Source organism: Bufo bufo, chromosome 1 (assembly GCF_905171765.1).
Source record: "Bufo bufo chromosome 1, aBufBuf1.1, whole genome shotgun sequence".
Classification (NCBI taxonomy): domain Eukaryota; kingdom Metazoa; phylum Chordata; class Amphibia; order Anura; family Bufonidae; genus Bufo; species Bufo bufo.
Window position 1 is genome coordinate 9,024,290 of NC_053389.1, and position 15,835 is coordinate 9,040,124.

Here is a 15,835-nt window from a genome sequence, read left to right on the forward strand (position 1 = left end):
CTGCTTTCGCATGTTGTCCTATACTCCTTTCACTACTAGAGCTGCGTCCACGTGTCTGCTTTCGCATCACGTCAATACTCTGCTCACTTCCAGGTCGCATTTATACGTCCGCTTTATACCATGCTTTTCATGCGCTACCCATACTCAGAGCTGCGCCCATACCATGTTTTTTTTTTTTTTTTTTTTTTTTTAGGTACCACTCGCATCCAAAGCTGCATTCACCCATTTGTTGTTAAATCATGTGTTGTACTCTGCTCCCACTCAAAGCTGCATTCTCCTGTTCATTGCTACGTCATGGTTTTGCTCAATCTCATTGGGGCAGTCTGCACCCACCGCTCTGGTACCTCTCTCCCGACAAACATAACTGCGTTCTTTTCAGGCTTACGTTCCCTTCCTCGGTGGTCTGTTACATTCCATAGGCCTACTTTCTGTTTTAATCCTGGTTCATATTCACTCAGACTGGTCTCCTTTTACTTCTGGTTCGTATTCACTCAGATTGGTCTCCTGCCCCAGTTCACCAAACAGCTCCTCAGCAGAGGTCAGTGGGCCAGTAAGTTTCCTGCTATGTTTTCACAAACCGTTTATTTGTTTGTCACGATAAGAGACTTCTCTTAGCGAACTTGCAATGCCTCAGGCTCTTGTTTTTTCTCCCATCTCTGTTTCAATTTCATGTTTACGTTTATGGTTCGCGGTGGTTAGTGTTTTATGTATGCACGTGCTTCGGATTACTAATGACTATATTTTTAACGCCTGTTGGCAGTCATGTTCCTTAGGCCACCTTCCAGCCAATCTAATCATTCAAGTCGCTTCATATGCCATCAGGTCCGGCTTACGTTTTAATTACTTATCGTCATCCCTCTGTCTTCGGGGGCCCTATGACTGATCCGGCCTCATGGCTCCGGGGGCCCCATGACCGTTTTTTCATGTTCTGTTTGTTAGGGGTACAACATGGTTGTAGGCTGGTTAGTGTTTCCAGGTTTGCTGTTGGAGGGGGTCATGGTTGTGCGAGTCCCCAAGGCATTCTGGTGCTGCATAAGTGGTTTATAAAAAATAATAATAATAAAATCATAAGAGGCTCGCACGAGTGGCTCTTCGCTTATAGGACCTCACGACTGGCATCGTCATTCGTAGTTCGCACGGTCATCTGATACTTGTTCCGCCATCAGGGGCTCTCACACATGGCTCCCGCCATGAGGGGCTCTCACGCATGGCTCCCGCCATGAGGGGCTCTCACGCATGGCTCCCGCCATGAGGGGCTGTCACGCATGGCTCCCGCCATGAGGGGCTGTCACGCATGGCTCCCGCCATGAGGGGCTGTCACGCTTGGCTCCCGCCATGAGGGGCTATCGCGCTTGGCTCCCGCCATGAGGGGCTATCACGCTTGGCTCCCGCCATGGGGGGCTCTCACGCTTGGCTCCCGCCATGGGGGGCTCTCACGCTTGGCTCCCGCCATGGGGGACTCTCACGCATGGCTCCCGCCATGGGGGACTCTCACGCATGGCTCCCGCCATGGGGGACTCTCACGCATGGCTCCCGCCATGGGGGACTCTCACGCATGGCTCCCGCCATGGGGGACTCTCACGCATGGCTCTTGGCTTAGAGGATTTCACAATCGTCATCGACATTGGTAGGTCATACGGCCATCTGATACTATTTTCCATGGCACACCTTTCAGAAGTTTTCTTTTGTTCATTTATATTTTACAGATTAGTACTTGCAGTTCATTTCAGCCTCATTTCATTAAGAAGCTTTACCCCATGTCTTTGTCTTTCCAGGTTATCGAGTCCCGGTTGATTACTAAACCCGTTGGGTTAAGTCCCAATCTTTTCCCCTGCCGTCCTTAATTCTAAGGTTCGCATCCTGGCGGCTGCCCGGCCCCATGGGCCCCTGGTGGTTGCTTCGGCCCCATGGCTTCAGGGGTCCGACCAATGGTTGTCTGTCCACCTGTGCATCTATGCTTTTGAATGACTCATATCTTTACCTGCTTGCCAGCTTATTTTATTCAGGTTTAATTTTACTTTGTCCGTTATTATCTCCATTTTCTGTCATGTTTCCCTTCGTCTTTTCAGGTCATGCAGTTGAACTCATATTGGGGTCACCTTCCACGTCGGTCAGGTCTCGTTCCTAACGATATTTCGCCTTGAATGTCATTCAGGCCACGTAGTTTATCTTAGGTATCGCCTGCCACATCGGTCAGGCTCATGGTTTAATTTAACCTGCACCTTTTATTCAGGTCCGATGACAGCTTCGGCCCCATGGCTTTGGGGGCCCGATGACAGCTTCGGCCCAATAGCTTTGGGGGCCCGATGACAGCTTCGGCCCCATAGCTTTGGGGGCCCGATGACAGCTTCGGCCCCATAGCTTTGGGGGCCCGGTCACAGCTTCGGCCCCATAGCTTTGGGGGCCCGATGACAGCTTCGGCCCCATAGCTTCGGGGGCCCGATGACAGCTTCGGCCCCATAGCTTCGGGGGCCCGGTCACAGCTTCGGCCCCATGGCTTCGGGGGCCCGATGACAGCTTCGGCCCCATGGCTTCGGGGGCCCGATGACAGCTTCGGCCCCATGGCTTCGGGGGCCCGATGACAGCTTCGGCCCCATGGCTTCGGGGGCCCGATGACAGCTTCGGCCCCATGGCTTCGGGGGCCCGATGACAGCTTCGGCGGCCCGGTGACAGCTTCGGCCCCATGGCTTCGGGGGCCCGGTGACAGCTTCGGCCCCATGGCTTCGGGGGCCCGATGACAGCTTCGGCCCCATGGCTTCGGGGGCCCGATGACAGCTTCGGCCCCATGGCTTCGGGGGCCCGATGACAGCTTCGGCCCCATGGCTTCGGGGGCCCGATGACAGCTTCGGCCCCATGGCTTCGGGGGCCCGATGACAGCTTCGGCCCCATGGCTTCGGGGGCCCGATGACAGCTTCGGCCCCATGGCTTCGGGGGCCCGATGACTGTTTTTCAGTCCTGCTGGGCTGATTGCCTGGTTGGTTGTGCATCTGGGCTGATTTGGCCCCTATGTATCGCATACATACCTGCTTCCCTAATTTCCTAATAATCAACGTTGATTGCTCACTTTATGTTTTGACCACAAACTGGTCCGGTTCGCCCTACAGCATCATTGTCATGTCTTACGCAGATATTTAGTCTTTCTTTAATTGTTCATGCTTTCGTTCAGGTCCTGCCAGATGAAGAACAAGTAGGGCAATTCCCTCTAACATTTCAGTCTCTGATCGTAGTCGATCATATCTTGTCAACCAGGTCCCCGCGCAAAGTCTTTGCCTTTTTACCATGACCAGGAACTCATTTTCGTCGGTAGCTTCATTGCATTGCATTCCCTCACTCATGGGAGGGCATAGACAGAATCTTGTATATTATGGCTTCGTAGCTTCTTGCCGCACTAACCTCAGACTCCCTACAACCACGTTTAAATCGGATTTTGGACAAGGTCCAGCATTTCCTCACGGTAGAAGTTTCAGATTGTAGGTCGGTCTTCACGTCTCAAACGCAAAAATAATTCTCGGGCACACAGTAGAACAACGCGCGGACCACGGCTAGCAGATAGCTGTTGTCTGGGGAACTATTCAAGGATTCTCTTCCTATCTTCATGGTTTCTTTTTGGCCCTCATTTCTAAATAGTCTAGGCAGTTAGGTTGCGGTCCCACGATCTCCTGAGGCTAGGGCATTGCCAGTACTCGCACTAGAGCCAAACTTTACAAGTTTCAGTTGGTTTTTATGATCCATTTCACAACGTATTCCCGGTCCTCCATTCCGCTTCGGGGCAGTATACGCAATATTGAGAATCATGTCTCTGGCCTTGTCATCCACAAGATGGGTTGTAGGTCTCCTACTGGTCTTGCCTCGTATACCCCGAATTTTCGCTCTAGATCCCTGACGCCTTGCAGTTGGCTTGGGGATTAGTTTGCACATGCCATTCGAATTCCTTTTCTACCCTACTTGGCTTGGTTTTTGCCCACTTATAGGCCTACCCACGATCATGGCTCAGGGCACACAACAAGCCATTTAGTCAGGTCAGCTAAGACACGCCTAGCTGGGTTAGGTTGTTCCTGTTGTTTCTCTCCCTAGGGTTCTTCGGATACCTCTTGGCCGTAGCCATGACCACAAGTTGGTAAGGCTGATTAGTCAGCCTGCATTTGTGGGAGGGGCGGAGGCTCTTCATATACGAGCCACACCCTCACTTCCAGGCGTGGGTTCTCAGGTGCCCCACCCTCCCTCCCTTATCTTCTCATTTCCACAGGGTATGCCCACTTATAGGCCTACCCACGATCATGGCTCAGGGCACACAACAAGCCATTTAGTCAGGTCAGCTAAGACACGCCTAGCTGGGTTAGGTTGTTCCTGTTGTTTCTCTCCCTAGGGTTCTTCGGATACCTCTTGGCCGTAGCCATGACCACAAGTATAACATAGCATTAGCATCAGTACATTTTCTGTAGTGAGTACGGCACTTGTATTTACTGTTATTTGTGTTTGCAGAGTGCTGAAGCATGGTTTGTTTTTGCTTTTATTTTTCTATTTTGGGTATATATCAACTCATGGATATTGCTGTTTTTTCGATGGGGGATGGAAAAAACAGCAATATATATACTTACATTGTATAGTTTGGTATAGTATTTTTTAGCTCACTCACATACAGTATACTGCTCACTGCCACTTTATAGGTTAGTAACATAGTATATAAGGCTGAAAAAAGACATTTGTCCATCCAGTTCGGCCTGTTATCCTGCAAGTTGATCCAGAGGAAGGCAAAAAATATATATAATTTAGAGGAATAAAAAAATTCCTTCCCGACTTCAATCAGGCATCAGAATAACCCCCTGGATCAACGACCTCTCTCTAGTAGCCATAGCCTGTAATATTATTACACTCCAGAAATACATCCAGGCCCCTCCTGAATTCCTTTATTGTACTCCTCATCACCACCTCCTCAGGCAGAGAGCTCCATAGTCTCACTGCTCTTACCGTAAAGAATCCTCTTCTATGTTTGTGTACAAACCTTCTTTCCTCCAGACGCAGAGGATGTCCCCTCGTCACAGTCCTGGGGATAAATAGATGATGGGAGTGATCTCTGTACTGACCCCTGATATATTTATACATAGTAATTAGATCTCCCCTCAGTCGTCTTTTTTCTAAAGTGAATAACTCTAATTTTGATAATCTTTCAGGGTACTGTAGTTGCCCCATTCCAGTTATTACTTTAGTTGCCCTCCTCTGGACCCTCTCCAGCTCTGCTATGTCTGCCTTGTTCACAGGAGCCCAGAACTGTACACAGTCCTCCATGTGTGGTCTGACTAGTGATCTGTAAAGTGGTAGGACTATGTTCTTATCACCGCCATCTATGCCCCTTTTGATGCAACCCATTATCTTATTGGCCTTGGCAGCAGCTGCCTGATACTGTTTTTTGCACCTTAGTTTGCTGTCTATTAAAATTCCTAGGTCCTTTTCCATGTCAGTGTTACCGAGTGTTTTACCATTTAGTATGTACGGGTGACTTGCATTATTCCTTCCCATGTGCATAACCTTACATTTGTCAGTGTTAAACCTCATCTGCCACTTATCTGCCCAAGCCTCCAATCTATCCAGATCCTTCTGTAGTAGTATACTGTCCTCTGTAGTATATATATATATATATATATATATAGTATACTGTCCTCTGTAGTGTGTGTGTGTATATATATATATATATATATATATATATACAGTACAGATCAAAAGTTTGGACACACCTTCTCATTCAAAGAGTTTTCTTTATTTTCATGACTATGAAGGCATCAAAACTATGAATTAACACATGTGGAATTATATACATAACAAACAAGTGTGAAACAACTGAAAATATGTCATATTCTAGGTTCTTCAAAGTAGCCACCTTTTGCTTTGATTACTGCTTTGCACACTCTTGGCATTCTCTTGATGAGCTTCAAGAGGTAGTCCCCTGAAATGGTTTTCACTTCACAGGTGTGCCCTGTCAGGTTTAATAAGTGGGATTTCTTGCCTTATAAATGGAATTGGGACCATCAGTTGCGTTGAGGAGAAGTCAGGTCGATACACAGCTGATAGTCCTACTGAATAGACTGTTAGAATTTATATTATGGCAAGAAAAAAGCAGCTAAGTAAAGAAAAACGAGTGGCCATCATTACTTTAAGAAATGAAGGTCAGTCAGTCAGCCGAAAAATTGGGAAAACTTTGAAAGTAAGGGCTATTTGACCATGAAGGAGAGTGATGGGGTGCTGCGCCAGATGACCTGGCCTCCACAGTCACCGGACCTGAACCCAATCAAGATGGTTTGGGGTGAGCTGGACCGCAGAGTGAAGGCAAAAGGGCCAACAAGTGCTAAGCATCTCTGGGAACTCCTTCAAGACTGTTGGAAGACCATTTCAGGGGACTACCTCTTGGAGCTCATCAAGAGAATGCCAAGAGTGTGCAAAGCAGTAATCAAAGCAAAAGGTGGCTACTTTGAAGAACCTAGAATATGACATATTTTCAGTTGTTTCACACTTGTTTGTTATGTATATAATTCCACATGTGTTAATTCATAGTTTTGATGCCTTCATAGTCATGAAAATAAAGAAAACTCTTTGAATGAGAAGGTGTGTCCAAACTTTTGGTCTGTACTGTATATATATATATATATATATATATATATATATATAAGAAAATGGCGGCACTGGCTATAAACAGAAAAAGTTGGGTGCACGTTCCTAGGGAATCGACTTCTTACCCCACAAATAAATCCAGAAAATGGACGGCACTCCAGTCAGATGAAAAAATAGTGATTCCTTTATTCAACCATCCGGTGCAATGTTTCGGCTCTGGAATATATACAGTATATTGTCCTCTGTAGTATATATATACAGTATACTGTCCTCTGTAGTATATATATATATATATATACAGTATACTGTCCTCTGTAGTGTATATATACAGTATACTGTCCTCTTCAGTGTTAATTACTTTACACAGTTTAGTGTCATCTGCGAAAATTGATACTTTACTGTGCAAGCCTTCTACAAGATCATTAATAAATATATTGAAGAGAATAGGGCCCAATACTGACCCCTGAGGTACCCCACTAGTGACAGTGACCCCTCCAGTACTGACCCCTGAGGTACCCCACTAGTGACAGTGACCCAATCTGAGTGTGTACTGTTAATACCCACCCTCTGTTTTCTATCACTCAGCCAGGTACTTACCCGCATACAGACGTTTTCTCCCAGTCCGAGCATTCTCATTTTATATACAGGGAGTGCAGAATTATTAGGCAAGTTGTATTTTTGAGGATTAATTTTATTATTGAACAACAACCATGTTCTCATGGAACCCAAAAAACTCATTAATATCAAAGCTGAATATTTTTGGAAGTAGTTTTTAGTTTGTTTTTAGTTTTAGCTATTTTAGGGGGATATCTGTGTGTGCAGGTGACTATTACTGTGCATAATTATTAGGCAACTTAACAAAAAACAAATATATACCCATTTCAATTATTTATTTTTACCAGTGAAACAAATATAACATCTCAACATTCACAAATATACATTTCTGACATTCAAAAACAAAACAAAAACAAATCAGTGACCAATATAGCCACCTTTCTTTGCAAGGACACTCAAAAGCCTGCCATCCATGGATTCTGTCAGTGTTTTGATCTGTTCACCATCAACATTGCGTGCAGCAGCAACCACAGCCTCCCAGACACTGTTCAGAGAGGTGTACTGTTTTCCCTCCTTGTAAATCTCACATTTGATGATGGACCACAGGTTCTCAATGGGGTTCAGATCAGGTGAACAAGGAGGCCATGTCATTAGATTTTCTTCTTTTATACCCTTTCTTGCCAGCCACACTGTGGAGTACTTGGACGCGTGTGATGGAGCATTGTCCTGCATGAAAATCATGTTTTTCTTGAAGGATGCAGACTTCTTCCTGTACCACTGCTTGAAGAAGGTGTCTTCCAGAAACTGGCAGTAGGACTGGGAGTTGAGCTTGACTCCATCCTCAACCCGAAAAGGCCCCACAAGCTCATCTTTGATGATACCATCCCAAACCAGTACTCCACCTCCACCTTGCTGGCGTCTGAGTCGGACTGGAGCTCTCTGCCCTTTACCAATCCAGCCACGGGCCCATCCATCTGGCCCATCAAGACTCACTCTCATTTCATCAGTCCATAAAACCTTAGAAAAATCAGTCTTGAGATATTTCTTGGCCCAGTCTTGACGTTTCAGCTTGTGTGTCTTGTTCAGTGGTGGTCGTCTTTCAGCCTTTCTTACCTTGGCCATGTCTCTGAGTATTGCACACCTTGTGCTTTTGGGCACTCCAGTGATGTTGCAGCTCTGAAATATGGCCAAACTGGTGGCAAGTGGCATCTTGGCAGCTGCACGCTTGACTTTTCTCAGTTCATGGGCAGTTATTTTGCGCCTTGGTTTTTCCACACGCTTCTTGCGACCCTGTTGACTATTTTGAATGAAACGCTTGATTGTTCGATGATCACGCTTCAGAAGCTTTGCAATTTTAAGAGTGCTGCATCCCTCTGCAAGATATCTCACTATTTTTGACTTTTCTGAGCCTGTCAAGTCCTTCTTTTGACCCATTTTGCCAAAGGAAAGGAAGTTGCCTAATAATTATGCACACCTAATATAGGGTGTTGATGTCATTAGACCACACCCCTTCTCATTACAGAGATGCACATCACCTAATATGCTTAATTGGTAGTAGGCTTTCGAGCCTATACAGCTTGGAGTAAGACAACATGCATAAAGAGGATGATGTGGTCAAAATACTCATTTGCCTAATAATTCTGCACGCAGTGTACTAACCTTTTATGTGGTACAGTGTCAAATGCTTTGGAGAAGTCCAGATACACGACATCCATTGATTCGCCGCTGTCAAGTCTAGAACTTACCTCCTCATAGAAACTGATTAAATTAGTTTAGCATGACCGATGCCTCACGAAGCCATGCTGATATGGCGTTATTTGCTTATTTCTGTTGAGATGCTCTAACATAGCATCTCTTAGAAAACCTTCAGTTTACCCACAACAGATGTTAAACTTACTGGCCTATATTTTCCGGGCTCTGTTTTTGCACCCTTTTTGAATATTGGCACCACATTTGCCATGCGCCAATCCTGTGGGACATTCCCTGTCAGTATAAAGTCCTTAAATATCAGAAATAAGGGTCTGGCTATGACATTACTTAATTCCCTTAGGATACGGGGGTGTATGCCATCTGGTCCTGGCGATTTGTCTATTTTAATCTTTTTAAGTCGCTGTTGTACTTCTTCCTGGGTCAGACAGGACACTTTTAATGGGGAATTTATTTTTACATTCTGCATGTCATCTGACAGTTTATTTTCCTCAGTGAATACATTGGAGAAAAAAATATTTAACAGCTTTGCTTTCTCCTCGTCGCTCTCTGCGACTCCCCCCTCATTACTCTTTAAAGGGCCGACACCTTCAGATTTATACTTTTTAACATTTATATAATTAAGGAACATTTGTTGTGTTTTTGTACATCAATATATTTTTCCATAGTTTCATACATTTTACTACCATATATATATTTACTTCTTTTTATAGTTTGTGTTTTTGTACATAAATTACTCTTGAGATAATCGTATTCCAAAGCAAACAATTGAATAATTGACAAGTGGAGCATTTACTGATTTAATTCCTTCTAACCGTCTCAATGAGCCAGAGAAAGCTAAACAACGCAGCGAGGTGTGAGTGGACAGCGACAGCATTTGTTGATGCGCAATAAAGTGTATTAATCAGTGCGCTGCACTAGCCGCAAGACTAATGGGGCACATTGGGGCTCCTCTGTCTGCTTTAGGTCTCTTTCACACGAACGTGTGCGCCCTGTGGCCGTGCTGCGGCCCGCAAATTGCGGGCTGCAAAGCTCGAACACCTACTGTAGCGCAGCCGCTGCGGATCACGGACCCATTCACTTTAAAGGGTTCGCGATCCGGCCGTTCCGCAAAAAGATAGGACTTGTTCTATCTTTTTGCGGAACAGAAGTACGGTACAAAACCCCGCGGAAGCACTCTGTAGTGCTTCCGTAGGTTTTCGTTCCGTGCTTCCGTTCTGCACCATTCTGCATCTCCGAATTTGCAGACCCATTGAAGTGAATGGGTCCACATCCGTGATGCGGAATGCACATAGAACGGTGCCCGTTTACTGCGGATCCACAAATGCGGTCCGCAATATGGCCACGGAGGGCACACATTCGTGTGAAAGAGGCCTTACCCATAGACGCCACCTGGGGGCCTGATTGGTGATATACACTGCTCAAAAAAATAAAGAACACAAAAATAACACATCCTAGATCTGAATTAATTAAATATTCTTCTGAAATACTTTGTTCTTTACATAGTTGAATGCGCTGACAACAAAATCACACAAAAATAAAAAAATGGAAATCAAATTTTTTAACCCATGGAGGTCTGGATTTGGAGTCACACTCAAAATTAAAGTGGAAAAACACACTACAGGCTGATCCAACTTTGATGTAATGTCCTTAAAACAAGTCAAAATGAGGCTCAGTAGTGTGTGTGGCCTCCACCTGCCTGTATGACCTTCCTACAACGCCTGTGCATGCTCCTGATGAGGTGGCGGACGGTCTCCTGAGGGATCTCCTCCCTGACCTGGACTAAAGCATCTGCCAACTCCTGGACAGTCTGTGGTGCAACGTGACGTTGGTGGATAGAGCGAGACATGATGTCCCAGATGTGCTCAATTGGATTCAGGTCTGGGGAACGGGCGGGCCAGTCCATAGCATCAATGCCTTCGTCTTGCAGGAACTGCTGACACACTCCAGCCACATGAGGTCTAGCATTGTCTTGCATTAGGAGGAACCCAGGGCCAACCGCACCAGCATATGGTCTCACAAGGGGTCTGAGGATCTCATCTCGGTACCTAATGGCAGTCAGGCTTCCTCTGGCGAGCACATGGAGGGCTGTGCTGCCCTCCAAAGAAATGCCACCCCACACCATTACTGACCCAATGCCAAACCGGTCATGCTGGAGGATGTTGCAGGCAGCAGAACGTTCTCCACGGCGTCTCCAGACTCTGTCACGTCTGTCACATGTGCTCAGTGTGAACCTGCTTTCATCTGTGAAGAGCACAGGGCGCCAGTGGCGAATTTCCAATCTTGGTGTTCTCTGACAAATGCCAAACGTCCTGCACGGTGTTGGGCTGTAAGCACAACCCCCACCTGGTGGACGTCGGGCCCTCATATCACCCTCATGGAGTCTGTTTCTGACCGTTTGAGCAGACACATGCACATTTGTGGCCTGCTGGAGGTCATTTTGCAGGGCTCTGGCAGTGCTCCTCCTGTTCCTCCTTGCACAAAGGCGGAGGTAGCGGGCCTGCTGCTGGGTTGTTGCCCTCCTACGGCCTCCTCCACGTCTCCTGATGTACTGTCCTGTCTCCTGGTAGCGCCTCCATGCTCTGGACACTACGCTGACAGACACAGCAAACCTTCTTGCCACAGCTCGCATTGATGTGCCATCCTGGATAAGCTGCACTACCTGAGCCACTTGTGTGGGTTGTAGACTCCGTCTCATGCTACCACTAGAGTGAAAGCACCGCCAGCATTCAAAAGTGACCAAAACATCAGCCAGGAAGCATAGGAACTGAGAAGTGGTCTGTGGTCACCACCTGCAGAACCACTCCTTTATTGGGGGTGTCTTGCTAATTGCCTATAATTTCCACCTGTTGTCTATCCCATTTGCACAACAGCATGTGAAATTGATTGTCACTCGGTGTTGCTTCCTAAGTGGACAGTTTGATTTCACAGAAGTGTGATTGACGTGGAGTTACATTGTGTTGTTTAAGTGTTCCCTTTATTTTTTTGAGCAGTGTATATAGTTCAGCCATAAACTAAAAAGAGAAAATTCCAAGTTTATGCAGGCTATGCCAGAAAAATGTGTCACACAGAGCATCCTATGGGTAGGGGGGACCACATAGCCGCAGACTGGACAGAGAGCCATGCTTACTTCTATCCACCATTAAAAGTACATACAATGGGCAACACAACATGGGACAACAGAAGAGGGCAACCTGGTCTGATGAATCACATTACATCATGAGGATGGCCGGGTGTGTATGTGTCATTTACCTGGAGAAGAGATGGCACCAGGTGCACCATGGGAAGAAGAAAGCCTGGTCTGTTGAATCACATTACGTTATGTGGACGGCTGGGTACGCATGTGTCACTTACCTGGAGAAGAGATGGCACCAGGTGCACTATGGGAAGAAGGCAGTCTAGTCTGATGAATCCCGTTACAGCATGTGGGCGGCTGGGTGCGTATGTGTCACTTACCTGGAGAAGAGATGGCACCAGGTGCACCATGGGAAGAAGGCGGCCTGGTCAGAGGTATTATGTTACATCATGTGGACAGCTTGGTGTGTGTGCTTCACTTACCTGGAGAAGAGATGGCGCCAAGTGCACCATGGGAGGAAGATGGGACACGCACCACTTACCTGACCATTGTACAGACAAGTACCCCCTTCATGTCAGCGGTGCCCCCGAATGGCAATGACCACTTTCAGCAGGATAATTCCCCGACCACACTGCAAAGACCGTCCAGGAACATGGTAAAGAGATGAAGACGGTGACTTGTCTGCAGATTCCAAGTAACTGCTCTTCACATATTCTGTGTATTAATAGGCGGCCCTCAGCAAGGTGCTCTGCTAAGAGGACTATCACAGCCGGTCTTGCTCGCCCCCTTGTGGCAGACCTGGAACTGCAGCTTTAATTACTTTCTAGGTTGCTGATGATTTCACCCTTTTTAGCTCCGCACCATTAAACCATTCAGTGTAAAGGAACTTGCTGATACACATAGTAATCATTTATGTCTTCACCACTTTCAAAATCTGCCTTGCTGTCAGTGAATAGAAAGGTTTTTCTTTAAATTCCCAGGCTGACAACCCCTCCTGTTCACGACTTGCTCCATGATCCCTTTCCTAGAGGGAGGCTTATGTCATAGACAGGGGTCACCATTCTCACATTACTCAGAATGCCTCTTGCATTGGCCACAGCAGCGTCAGGGCCGGGTTGTCTTAAGGAGATTAATAAAGATTAATAAAAAAAAAAAAACGTACTGCTTTCTCCCAGAATAGCGCCACTTTCATCCACAGGCTGCCTGCGGTATTGCGGCTCATCGCTATTTGCGTGAATAGTGCTGAGCTGCAGTAGCACACACAGCCCCTGGTAGCGCTCATCGAACGCGGTTGCTTTCTTCTGAGGACAGCGCCACCCCTGTTCATGGGTTGTGTCTGGTATTGCAACTTAGGTGAATTAAAGTGAGCTGCGATACCGCACGTTTATGGAAGAAAGCAGCCATGTTTTTCTAATCCCATTTAACTGCAAAGCTGTGGAATAAGTTATACCTCGTCATCGCGCTGGGGCGACGGGGCTCAGCGCAGGCCAGCTCGGGGCACACGACTGGTACGCAAGCTCCAATTAGTGAAGATGCAGCTCCAAGCACGACTTCACATTCAGGTCATCTCTGGAGAGCGAGTTCTGGAATTGCAGAAGGGCCGGATGGACGCCATTCAGACAGAGCATCGCGTTCGGGGACTTGTTTGTCCTTTGCGGCGCCGCCTCGCATATTATTCAGATTATAGGAGCACGAAGGCTGGAAGAAGCCATGCGGCGTTACCATACCGCGGTCAGCTCCCAGAATCCTTTGCAGCTCCAACAGGTCAACGCAGAGAGGAGTGTATGGTTCGGCTATCATTAATTATAGACCAGGCGGAGAATCGGTGCTGGCCGCTACCCCTCTGACATTTGCTTCTGCTTATTACAAAGCTGCTGCTGCTGCTGCAGAGCGGCGCACGCTATGGCGGTGGTTTTATTACAGGCGTGCGGTTATTTCAGCTCTGTTTACAATGATGAGCGCTGCCACCGGTGGCCGGACGGCTCTGCGGTCGGGATCTGCTGCGGAGGAGGTCAGAGCGGGGCCAACACCTGCACAGAATCTTATTTATTTCATCTAATCCTCCCAGGAAGACGCGTCTGCCCAAATTGTTTGTCTGCTTGAAAAATTGGAAGATTTATCTTGACAGCGGTCATTAGGATGCGCGGTGGTGCTTTGGAGCGCGGCGCAGAACTCCCTCCAGCGCAGCAATGTCTACAGTCTCTGCAAAATTAAAGGGCTCCCCCAACCTAAACCTATTCATGATGCGGATTGCCTCCTTATACTTATATGCACCTACATGGTTAGTGACTTGTCAAATTCAGACGACATTGCCTTTAAAGGGGTGCTCCGCTGACTGTGTAAAGAAAGGATGTGAGTGAGAGGCGCTCTGCACTAAGAGTCACCATACGAATAAGAGAAAATCAGCCTGACAGGGAAATACTATCACATGTCCAATGGCAGCGCTGGTCTGTGAGAGGCCACTAACCGCCCAGCGCAACCCTTTACTGCAGGTTCTCTATGGTTAATGGTGAGGTGTGTTAGGGGGTTCTGCAGCAGCTGAGGTGTGTATTATGAGGTTCTGCAGCAGCTGAGGTGTGTATTAGGGGGTTCTGCAGCAGCTAAGGTGTGTATTAGGGGGTTCTGCAGCAGCTGAGGCATTTACTATGATGTTATGCAGCATCTGAGGTGTGTATTATGATGTTCTGCAGCAGCTGAGGTGTGTATTAGGAGGTTCTGCAGCATCTGAGGTGTGTATTAGGAGGTTCTGCAGCAGCTGAGGTGTGTATTAAGAGGTTCTGCAGCAGCTGAGGTGTGTATTATGAGGTTCTGCAGCAGCTGAGGTGTGTATTATGAGGTTCTGCAGCAGCTAAGGTGTATTAGAAGGTTTTGCAGCGGCTGGGGTGTGTATTAGGAGGTTCTGCAGCATCTGAGATGTGTATTATGATGTTCTGCAGCAGCTGAGGTGTGTATTATGAGGTTCTGCAGCAGCTGAGGTGTGTATTAGGAGGTTCTGCAGCAGCTGAGGTGTGTATTATGATGTTCTGCAGCAGCTGAGGTGTGTATTATGATGTTCTGCAGCAGCTGAGGTGTGTATTAGGAGGTTCTGCAGCAGCCGAGGTGTATATTAGGAGGTTCTGCAGCAGCTGAGGTGTGTATTAGGAGGTTCTGCAGCAGCTGAGGTGTATATTAGGAGGTTCTTCAGCAGCTGGGGTGTGTATTAGGAGGTTCTGCAGCAGCTGAGGTGTGTATTAGGAGGTTGTGCAGCAGCTGAGGTGTGTATTAGGAGGTTCTGCAGCAGCCGAGGTGTGTATTAGGAGGTTGTGCAGCAGCCGAGGTGTATATTAGGAGGTTCTGCAGCAGCTGAGGTGTGTATTAGGAGGTTCTGCAGCAGCTGAGGTGTATATTAGGAGGTTCTTCAGCAGCTGGGGTGTGTATTAGGAGGTTCTGCAGCAGCTGAGGTGTGTATTAGGAGGTTGTGCAGCAGCTGAGGTGTGTATTAGGAGGTTCTGCAGCAGCCGAGGTGTGTATTAGGAGGTTGTGCAGCAGCTGAGGTGTGTATTAGGAGGTTCTGCAGCAGCTGAGGTGTGTATTAGGAGGTTCTGCAGCAGCTGAGGTGTGTATTAGGAGGTTCTGCAGCAGCTGAGGTGTGTATTAGGAGGTTCTGCAGCAGCTGAGGTGTGTATTAGGAGGTTCTGCAGCAGCTTAGGTGTGTATTAGGAGGTTCTGCAGCAGCTGAGGTGTGTATTAGGGGGTTCTGCAGCAGCTGAGGTGTGTATTAGGAGGTTCTGCAGCAGCTGCGGTGTGTATTAGGAGGTTCTGCAGCAGCTGCGGTGTGTATTAGGAGGTTCTGCAGCAGCTGCGCTGTGTATTAGGAGGTTCAGCAGCGGCTGAGGTGAGTATTAGAAGGTTCTG